Here is an 11,777-nt window from a genome sequence, read left to right as displayed (position 1 = left end):
ATTGGATGAAATAGAGATCAAATGCGCATTTACATTTTATACAAAAAACACAATAAGAAAATTTTGTTGAGTTGAATTGAAGAAAACAAATCTCAGCCTACTTCATCTCTACGAGATAACATCTTGGATAGTAAAAGCCGACGTTACGGGCATTAAGCCACTTCGCAGATTATAAATCCAAATTTCCGTCAACCTCACGCTCTCTGTGTATGAAGCAATGCACTTAATGCACTCGGCAAACTTCTAAGTATTTCCCAGTCTTCTCTCGAGTATAAATTTAACGATCCAGCAAGTCGTAAGCAGCTCACATTGCAAACAACGTACAATATAAAGCCGCCGTAACAGCCACTCTGAAAACCTATTTTCACTTAGAATCATACTATGCTACCGTGCTCAGAGCGTAATCGTAAAATGCTATGTAATGCCCATAAAATAAATAAAAGAAAATTTAAAACAACAGAATTTATGGCAACATGGTTGTGATTTCTAATATTATTTTGGTGACCAGGAGGAGGAATGGCGATCTCAAAGTAATTTATCGTAAAGTTTTTCATAGCAAATAACAAATTTTCATTCCGCCGAAGCCCTATCGTTAAGGTAATTCACAAGTTTATGATTCAGAGTGTCAAAACTGACATTTTGTTTTGTTTTTATAATATCAAATGACGAGACAAACAAGTCGTACGCCCTATACACCCGTTCATAACAGTTTCTGTGCCGCCGCTGCAAAGATCATGTGGGGCACTGCCACTGCGCCCGTCACCCTGAGACATAAGTTGACAAGTCTCACGTGCCTCTAATTTCACCAACACCCTTACCCCTCACCCTTACATTTCTAAGACTTCTGGGATCTTGGATGCCATTAATACTTTTGGCCCTTTGTTTATTTATTACGTTGTAGTGTTTAGGCATCGAGTATATAACCAGAAATAGAGACGAAATGTTATTTAATTTCTTCAAAAACCATTCTGCCAAATGTGACACCTACACTCCGGTTGGCCAACCCGAATTCGAAACAATTGACGGGTGTCGTCAATTGTTTCACTTCCAATCCACCAGTTTAGCTTTGCAATAACGGACGAAAATTGCAAAATTACATATTTCATATTTAATTACTGATGGAATCTGTTTGTAATTAGATGTTTTGCTGTTTTTCCTACACCACCGAATGGAATAGCACCCATTGTTAGCGATCTTTATTACAATAAATACATAATATTTTAGGAACATACGGAGACGTACGCACAGGCCAGTTGCTGGCGCTTTACTATTACAGTTTTGTAATTTGTGATTTCAGCGCAAACGAGAGTTGATATTTAAAAGTGATATAAGGCCCATTTGCCTGACTAGTTGCCAGAGACGGATGGTCCATGAAGATGGATCCATATGGTTGGATGGATGGATTATTTCGTCTCTATTTCTGGTTATATACTCGATGTGTTTAGGTTTAGTTAATGCATGTATTTGTTTTGTTCTTGTTTTAGCTAGCTAGCCATATGGATGTGTCACCGACCGCTGTAGCTGTCAACGCGCGCGTTTCCCCGCGCCCCGCCACTCGTTTTTCCGCCCCGGCGGAGACGTCGCTCGTAAGCATGTTGACCTCTCGACGTGATTACGTAGCTGTTGCCGCTGCTACCCAACCCACTGACCCACGACCACAAACCAGGCAACCAAAGGAGGGGAAGAAGAAAAAGCGGAAACTCATCTCTGGAGATGTGTCGTCAGTACTACCGAGAGGAGTAGACCAGTGCGACGACATAGATTTAGTATATCCATAGATTGACCCTGAAGTATTGGAGAAGAGACCAAAACAAAAATACATCTGTGTGCGTATAATGTGCATGTGTACAAGATAAGTAGTGTTGCGCCATCCACTGATTTAACTTTAATATCGATTAACATATTACATCGGCATTTCACTTCGTCGTATTCACCAAAATGTCTTATCGCAAAAAGACGTTAGTTAACTAATTAATTCAATACAAAATTAAGAAAGCTACTATCACGTTCTGGCAGTGCCATAGGATGGTAGGTAAACAATGGGGACTTTCACCCAAGATAACACTATGGCTCTACAAAACGGTGATAAGACCCATGATCAGTTACGGCGCGATAGCATGGTGGCCACGAACCAAGCTGACGACAGCAAACGACTAGCTGGACAAATTCCAAAGACTAGCCTGCATGGCGACGATTGGCTGCATGAGGACAACTCCAACTGCAACCTCGAAGCGATGCTGGACCTGCGACCCCTCCTACTGTTAATTAGACAGGAAGCGGCGTCAACAGCAGTGCTTCTAAACAGATATGATGACATAAAAGTACATCACAGCAGTGAATTTGCAGGTAAGTAATAGAACCAAAAAACCGGCCAAGTGCGAGTTGAACTCGTGCAAGGTTTCCGTACATTGTAGTTGAAGAATATCTTCTTCAATAGATTCCAACAGCAAATATAGATTTATTCGCACAATAGTGAGAGATTTAAAGACAATTTCTGTATTTTTTTCATAACTTTAGGCTCAGTAGTTTCGAAGATAAAGGGGAGGATGATCAATTTTCGTCTATTTTCTTAAACAACTTAAAAATATTTATATTTCAACATTACAAAAAATATATACTTGAGAACTTTCCCTCCCAAAAGTGACTTCAAATTCAGAATTAATCTATTTACGTTACACGTTTTGGTCACACAAATGCATACGTATACCAAATTTCAAAATAATCAGCCCAGTAGGTTTGGAGTAAATTGGCTGTGACAGACGGACAGATGGACACACAAGTGATCCTATATGAGTGTCGTATTTCGGAACAGAACAGAACTCTAACAACAACAAATCGCTGATTTGTTGTTGACAAGAGTAGTACTACACAAAAATCCATTAATTGTAAGACATACCGGCATGAATAATGTGGGTACAGAACCAGAACGTGGCTTTACTCTTTGCTTGCTTCTAAAGGAAAAGCATTTTTCCTCAAAGTGTTTACTGCATATTTTTGAAAACTTTTTGGGAACTCAGTTTTCTCTCTTTAGCATTATAAGCCATTCCTGTCGTACTTCAATGTTTTGCGGAAATCTGAATCAACAACAATAATTCACATTAAAAAAAAGGTGCCTCAAATACACTATTAAAAAAATTTTCGTTTTAATGTAGACAAAAAATAATGCACTAATGTAATATTAATTAAATATAAATTACTAAAACCAGAAATTTCTGTTTCAGTAATATTAAGTATAAAGATGATTTCGGCTGTATGCAAGACACGCCTTTGCCTTCCTTTTTTTCAGTTAATGACATCTCGATAACATATTATCGATTGCGTCAATGTCTATGAAAGTAAGGTTATGAATTTCAGAAATTCACGTATTTGATATTTTTTAAATTGGATTCGTATGCATTTGAGTTATTAATGCACTTGAATGGTATAATTTTACGGATAAATGTATGTAAAAAACTTTTGTGGTAGTGCTTTTAGACAGCTAAAAATTTAAATAGTACTTACATGTGAAATGTACAATTCTGCGAGTTTTCTTTTTTAAATGAGTTACGTCCGGGCACTGAACACGTCACCATGACTAATAAACGTCCGTTGAACACTATTTAACATTTTAAAACCAATTATTTTTCAAAAATAAACGAAATTTGTTTCATTATCAGCTGACCCTAGGTTCATACAGGCTCATAGCATATAATGAAGTGGTCTCGTCTACCCATCTCGCTCTAACATACGTGTATACTAACGCTCTTTCACATTGCCAATCTATATACTAAATCTATGTGCGACGAGGACGGCTTCAAAAAGGTGGAAAAGAAAAAGAAGTACACTAGCCCTAAACTTAGTGGCACCGCCCCGACTGGCCCCAACCATTAATTGCGCCCAGCGGTAACGACGACGTTGCTATACGTGTCACGACGTGTGAATGTCTACGGATATTGTGGGGTATATACGGGTGAAAGCCAAAGCTGGGCTGAGGGTCGAGCAGTTGGAATCCCGCGACAAAGTGAATTTTAATTCATTTGTGGTGAGAATACCAACTCAACATCTGTCGACCTTTATGAAGGAGGACTTTTGGCCGAAGGGTGTCATGTTCCGGCGTTTCCGAGGACGACTATCGGACACCCACGTTGTGTCACTCGTGGCGGTACATACGTGTAAATAAATAAATTGTTTTTATCATATTATTATGTATGTTAGTCTATAAGGTATGTGTTTTATGGGTTTTTTGTAACTTGTAAATAAATAAATTTAAAAAAAAGAATTAATTATGACAGGTTATTAATTTTTCGGTCTATCACAATGGAAACTTCACCGGTGTAGCCGGCGGTCACCTCCCCAGGAGACTCATGAATCTAACTGGTCTAACCTAGTTTAAGATCCTGTTTTCCAATCTTTCAGTATGATGAGAGTAAATAAACGACTTTATTTTATTATTATTGATACAAATATGGAACAAACACAAATACCTTCGTTTCGACTGTGCTCGAAATAGAATCAGTCGTCTCAACGTGGCTACTTTACGTTATGGATTTTATTTTAACGTATTAAATTTACGTAATTAAATTACACACACAAATTAAAATATACCTAAGACATAAGTATTTACGTAGTATATTTTATTTGTACTTCAGGACGCATACATCCGCTCAATCGGCTAGGACACATTGAAACTCTGTGACGCCTAGTCTCGGTTGTGACTTTAGTTGAATGGGATTCTTTTGCATACGCCACAGCCGCACACATATCAGTATTATGTTATATATGTTTTTATTTATATTAGTCTTTTTTGTGACTTTTTTATAATATAGCGTTGCAATAAATGGTTTCTATTTCTATATCTTAAAAAGAGCCTTAAAATAATTTAAAATACAGAGGAGTATTATGAGGCTCGCAATTATAACATCTGTAGAATACGTTTGTTCTTCATAGGTCTTCCTCAAAGAGCTCTTCCCAAAATTTTAAACAAAATACAGTTTTTGGTTCGTTTAGGGAAATCTGTGGCCGTAGCATGGCAGAAAATGTGTGATAAACCTCCCAGTGACAATATTTTATTCAGTTGATCAACCTAAATTTGCTTATTTAGTAATGAAGTATTGTTGTACATTTTGAGGAACAAGAACAACTATATGAAATTGCGCATATTGCTATCTTAATCGTTTAATTATCGCGCAAAAACCATGAAACAAAAAAATGTCTTTTCATCTCGTTTGTCGCGCTCATTTTACGTTGATAAAATTACTGTGCAAATGTTTTAAAATCAGTTGTGACCATGCAGTCATGTTTGGCACTATGTTAATCCTTTGCAGTCATTGATCGCTGGAGCTCGCGATGACATATAAAAATGCTCGCCATGTTCGCTATTGTGAATTTTGAAATGCCGGTTTATCACTCGAATTTGAAAGTTAAATGTGTATTAAATTCGAGGAGTAATATTATTACAGGGAGGTCAAGGAGTTGGCTATGGACCGTGAGGAGTGGAGGAGGCTACACCGACAAGAGCATGGCTCTTAAATAAAATGAATGAATGAATATTATTACATTGACTTTTAGAGATGAGCGTCGAAGCCAACAACAAGTTTCTACTTTGTTTAAACCATTCATATTTACGTATCGAAATCAACACTAAAATTTTATAAATATTATCAACACATTTTTTTGCAATTTACTCTAGTAATCTCATGAAGTGGGAAAATAAGTTAAAATATTAATTATAAAACGAAAAAAAAAAAAAACAATCAAATTGAATGTTCTGGCAGTTTACTGCCTCTGTGGCCGAACGGTTATTACGCTGGTCTGCCACACAGAGGCCCCGGGTTCGATTTCCGGGTCGGGAGAAATGTTTGTGTGGCCTGCATTCATTTATCTCGTGATTGTGTCCATGGCACCCGCAATACAGGATTTCCCAAATGCGGGACTATGAATGTGTGAATTGTGTGTGCGTTAGTATTATTATTTATTCCAAACACATAGGACAAGGAAACAAAATGTAATTATAAATAAATTATAGCTAAAACTTTTCAGGAATTTATCAAACCAACATCAACCTATTTATACGTCACACTGCTGGGAACAAGTCTCTTCTCACGCGAGGGTTTACTCTCACGCATTTTTTGAGGATTGTTAACCTTTTCGCCGTGCAGGTTTCATTACGATGTTTTCTATCACCAAAAAGCTCATGGTAAATTACAAATTAAATGACATAAGTGGGTGCGAGCCCGGATTCGTACCCACGGCCTCTGCTAGAGAGGCAGTAGGTCAAATTATTAGACTACCACGTATTATTTTGATAAAATTTATTTAAATTATACAATTATTTTCTTCTTTTTCTTATAATATCAAGTGACGGAATGAACAAGTCGTGCGCCTGATGGTAAGCTACACGCCTGCCCATAACAGTTGCACTGCTACTCAGAGCTTTAAATCGCAAAGATCCGGAGCACTGCCACTGCGCCCGTCACCCTGAGACATAAGTTGACAAGTCGCAGGTGCTTGTAATTTCACCAGCACCCATACCCTTCATCACCCCTGAAATTACTGCTTGGCGGCAGAAATAGGTACGGTGGCAGTACTTCCCTGGACGAACTCTTTCACAAAATTAAAAATTATATATTATAACTATCATACTGTTAGTATAGAATATTATACATAATCTAAAACTACTTTCAAAGAGGAAACCAAATATTTCGGTAGAAACAGATGACAAATTGAAACAGAAGATTTATGTATAGCCTGAGAATCATAATATCTGTAGAATAGGTGTTGTCTTCCAAAGGTCCTTTTCAAAGATCTCGTCTCGAAATTGTAAACAAAATAGAGTTTAATAAATCCTGACTCGTTTAGGGAAATCCGATGTCCATTTTAATTCGAGGAATTACGCTGTGATGCGAGACCCCCATTAAGCACTCGTCCCATGATGAATGATCCAAACAGTGACGTAAAACAGCATGAAGATGATGAATGCTCATAATTTTCAGCCAACTCATAGCCACTTGCCCGTTTGTACGGAGCGATGAACAAATATCTGTTTCATATTTTTTGTATTTTAATAAAAATTTCTTTGTGAATTTATTTTATTGTATTAAATTTTTCGGAATATTGCCGCGTCCGTTATATTAGAAGAAATGTAATATTGGACATATCCTGAAAGGGTGTTAAATTTTGGTACATTCAACCAGCACAGATTTCATCACATAAAACAAACGAATGAAAGTGTATTATTCTAAGTTAAAATATTTTTTATGTCAATGAATAGAGAAATAATTGTTTGGTTTGCTGGAAGACGTTGGTTCGAATCCAGCCGGATAGATGAAATATTTTCTAAGTGTTAGATTTTTGTATTAATAATAATAACAAACTAGTGGTGTAATTTCACAAAAAATAAATTGAATATCGTATGGTGGTCCAACATCGTGAAATTCACAAAAACTTAAAAATTACAATTATTAAAAAGACATCTCTACTCAGCTGCTGATAGCTGTAAAGAATCTGGCTGAGTGAATAAATAGATTTCTCAGAGATGGCGGTACGGCATAAAAGTCGTTAAAAACCTAAAACAGAGCGACAATTTCTAATAGCTTTGATCCTAGAAAGATAGCCATAGTCTTAGTACTTTATAGATTCGACATGTGAACGCTTAAGTACACATAATTTTATATGTTTATAATTAATATTTACATAATTTTTATGTTTATATAATTTTTTGATCATTGTAAGAGTCATTCTGCGATGTATAAAAAAAAACATTACGGATTATAATTATTAATACAAAGATTGAACACTTAGAAAAAATCCCTTCGATCCGGCCGGATTCGAACCAACGTCTCCAAGCAAACCGTGCCAGACTCTATGTCAACTAAGCCAAGGAACGAACAAGCGATCCTCACGAATTTTTCTATGTGCTTGTTGTCGGATATTTGTATTTGGTTTTTCAACGACTTTTATAGCCGTAACGCCATCTATGAGAAATGTATAAAAGTATTTCAATTGTATAACAAAATAAATAAAGAGATAAATATAAATTTCATTAGGGATTAGTTGTATTTTTTTTATAATACTTAGTGACGGGACGAACAAGTCGTGTACCTGGTGGTAACCGACACACCTGTTCCTAACAATTGCAGTGCCAGTCGGAGCTTTAATCACAAAGATCTGAGGGGTACTGCCACTGCGCCCGACACCCTGAGTCATAAGTTGACAAGTCCCATGTGCCCGTAATTTCACCAGCACTCTTACCCTTCGAATCCGGAACGCAATAATATTCACATTGCTGCTTGGCGGCAGAACTAGGCAAGGTGTACTTCCCTGGCCGAACTCTTTCACAAAGAGCTCTACTGCTAATAAACTTTTTAAATCGATATACTTACATAGCAAACATAGGTCTTTCTTACTTTGCAATAGTAAAAAATATTGAGATCTCTTTAGGGACTTATAATTTTTTATCTTAATTATCGCACTGCTGTCAGCCCTCCTCACCCAATGAAAGGGTTTGGGCTATAGTTCAATGCGGATCTGGAATTTCACACCTATCATTAAGTTGGTTTGCAGATGTATGCAGGATTCTTCACAATGTTTTCCGTCACCAAAAAGCTCATGGTAAATTACAAATAAAATTTCATATATGAATTCCGAAAAGTCAGAGGTACAAACCCAGATTCGAAGGCACAACCCTCTGCTTGAGAGGTAATAGGTCAAACCATTAGGCTACCACGGCTTATTAAACAAAAGAAAATCTTTGGTGTACAACAAAATAAAGTTAAGAACTTATTAGTATTCCGCAACAATATTGACAGCAGAACTTACAGAGTCAATTCGACGTTCTGTCTAAGGCGGTTCTCATACGCCTGTCGCGGCGACAAGCAGTACTACGGATTTAGCATAGCATTAACACGCAACGCTACACTGCGAGACCTGTTTGTGATGCCATAAGCGACTTCAGACAAGTCGATATGATGCTACAATCGTTGTATTACGTGTGGTAAGGACAGGCGTCACCGAAAGAAAACTGCCTATCAAAATATATCAAATCTGTTTTATCGTTGTGATTTTATTGCGGGCTATACCTAAAATAATGACCGTATTCTATATTTTAGGAGTTTATAGCCATAAATTATCAACATAAATAATGGTCGTCCGTCATGCAAGCAATTTGATTTGACTATTCCTATGACATTGTCTAACTTTGCTGGTTTTAAATTCGCGACCTTTGTTGGCACGGCAAATATGCAATACGGCTATGTTTAATGTCTCTTTTAAAAATGTTACTCATTACTTACCAAAGCGAAGCTGAAAAGAGCTATTTTTATCAACCGAGCATTTCGTTATTTTGACATCTCCACGCCGCTTGGTAAAAACGGGCCACTTAACCATTAGCGCCATTATCTACCGCTTTGGTAGACAATGGCTTAATGGTTAAGTGACAGTTCAATAACTTAAATAGTCGCTTAAGTGAATATCAACCGTGTAACTAAATTTGTGAAGTTATTAATTATTCTATTGGATTTAGTCTTAATTCTTATTGCATTCAAATAATTGACAGTACTATGACTTTGCTCTGATCTGTGCGAACGGAAAGTGTTTTATCCGTCTCAATTTTACACAATTTTCAAAGGTACAAGAGGCACCACGTGTAGTTCTTCAGTATTAAGGTAAAAACTCCACTTTACAAGTAGAAAATAATATTGGAAACTTACATATTTTACGTACCTAGTGCTATTCATTCAGGTCTATCCATGTTATCTTTCAATTTCACGAAGTATCGCTACGATTTCACAAAGGGTCCGGTGCGGGCGACAAATTTACATTTGAGAAAAAACCACATTGCATATTTTAAATGGAGAAAATTAAAATCAATTTCGATACCATCAATATTCCATTTTCTGTTCGTTATGATGGTCCTGACAAAGAGATTTTATTGAATAAATTATCTTTTATTAAAATATATTTAAGACAAGAACTGTTTTAAAGCGGACTTCTCAAAGGGTGCTTTAAATTTATTCGTCCCGAAGTTAATTGCCACTTTTATTATCTTCATAAACTCATACGTTTCATATGAATTTATCAGACAATTAAGGTTAATAATCATAATTAAACTATTGAAACTCTTAGAATATATCAACTTTTTCCATAAAAATAAACAGCACATTGGAAAAAGTCATAAAACATTACATGGCAGTGCGAAGATTGTTTACCTGAGGGGCTGCCTTGAGCTGCCAAATGCGAGTACGTGTCACTGCAATCTGTAATATCTTTAGTGAGAGTAAAAATGTTTTACTACTTGTATGTTATGGCGTTGTTTACAAAGAGTCGACTGCCGCTTTTGGCAGAATACTTTACCTTGTGGAAGGATGTACAGTCGACTCGCTGTATACTACCGCCTCTTCGGTAAGCGATTTGGCTCACGTTCAATAAAATTATCAGGCAGGTGGGTTGCAGCCGCCGACACGTTGAAACTTAATTGTCGGCCTTGCCGAACAAAGGCGTCCTAGTCACCTGAGAGTAACCAGTAGGGCTAGCACGACAGGGCGCGACTAGCGCCGTACCACCTTGTGCAGGTGCTGACCGGGGACGGCTGCTTCGGTCACTACCTGCACAAAGTGGCGAGGAGGGAACCGTCCCCGTCGTGCCACGAGTGCGGCGCTGCGTATGACACCGCGCAGCACACCCTAGAGGTGTGTAGCCGGTGGGATGAGCAGCGCCGTACTCTGACGGGGACTGTAGGGCAGGACCTCTCGCTGCCGAGCTTGGTTGCCGCCATGCTCGATAGCGAGAAGTCCTGGGAGGCGGTGGCCTCCTTTTGCGCAGAGGTTATGTCGCAAAAGGAGGCCGCGAAGCGGGTGCGCGAGGACGCGGTGGACGCGCACCCGCTCCGGTGCAGACGTACGGGGAGAAGGCGAAGGCAGTTCGCTGCTCGCCTGATCCCCTAGTGAGACCAGCGGGCTCTGGACAGGGACTCCGGAGCCTGCATTGCACGGCCTCACTCGTCTGGGGGGCGCGGGCGGGTCGGAGGACAACCGACTCGCCCCTCCGTTGGCGCAGGAGCCCTGGTGTAAGCTAGGGCGGCCGGGCGGCGTCGTGGTGAATGTTCACTGATCCCACGGCGCCGACTCAACCGGCGAGACGGAAACCCGGGGGGGTTTTAGTGGGGTAGGCCTTCCAGTCTGGAGGGAGAGTCCCCACATAACCCCTGAGTCTCCCTGGGCTCAGGGGTATCCATAAAGATTTCCCCCCCGTAAAAAAAAAAAAAAAAAAGGGCGCGACTAGCGCGAGACCGAAATAAAGCGCGATATACTGCTATTCTCGCATAGAGATCTCGCGCTTTATGTCGCTCTCGCGCAACTCGCGCCTTGTCATGCTAGCTCTACTGTCGACCTAGTGTAAACGCGCCATTATTCTTGTATATTTTATGTAATTTTAAATGTACTGATTATAATAAATAGGTACGAACATAATCTCGGTTGATGTTCACTAATGTAATATTATATGTATTAGGGTGGCTTATTCGGGATTTATACAATCGTTCATCGCTGTGACCGGCAATAAATCTATTCTGATTAGTGCTAATAACAAATAACTTTCTCAAGGAACAATTGCAACTTCGAAAAAAAATTGCTCCATAAACAAAATGTTCATATGGAATCTGTACGGGAACATTATATTTTCTAACATAATTTTTGTATTTTGTTGAGAAATATAGGTGGGTGGTTACACCTTGTTCAAATAGTACATACGTTTGTATTCCACTCATGAAAAGTACAAATTTCGAAGGTAGTTGCTAAATAGCC

The 11,777-nt window shown here is 38.5% G+C and overlaps 1 long non-coding RNA gene across 1 annotated transcript; it reads right to left on the bottom strand.

Annotated features, from left to right (window-relative positions):
• Positions 1-8,446: 8,446 nt before the first annotated feature.
• On the bottom strand, positions 8,447-9,780 carry LOC113236566. The gene is made up of 3 exons (XR_003310971.1): positions 9,700-9,780; positions 9,270-9,279; positions 8,447-8,505 (listed from the first exon to the last, which is right to left on the bottom strand). It is a non-coding gene; the product is annotated as an uncharacterized LOC113236566 (long non-coding RNA).
• Positions 9,781-11,777: the final 1,997 nt, after the last annotated feature.

The sequence above is a fragment of the Hyposmocoma kahamanoa genome, unplaced genomic scaffold (genome assembly GCF_003589595.1).
Source record: "Hyposmocoma kahamanoa isolate Upper Pololo Valley unplaced genomic scaffold, ASM358959v1 92, whole genome shotgun sequence".
Lineage (NCBI taxonomy): Eukaryota > Metazoa > Arthropoda > Insecta > Lepidoptera > Cosmopterigidae > Hyposmocoma > Hyposmocoma kahamanoa.
This window is presented reverse-complemented; position numbering and strand designations above follow the sequence as displayed.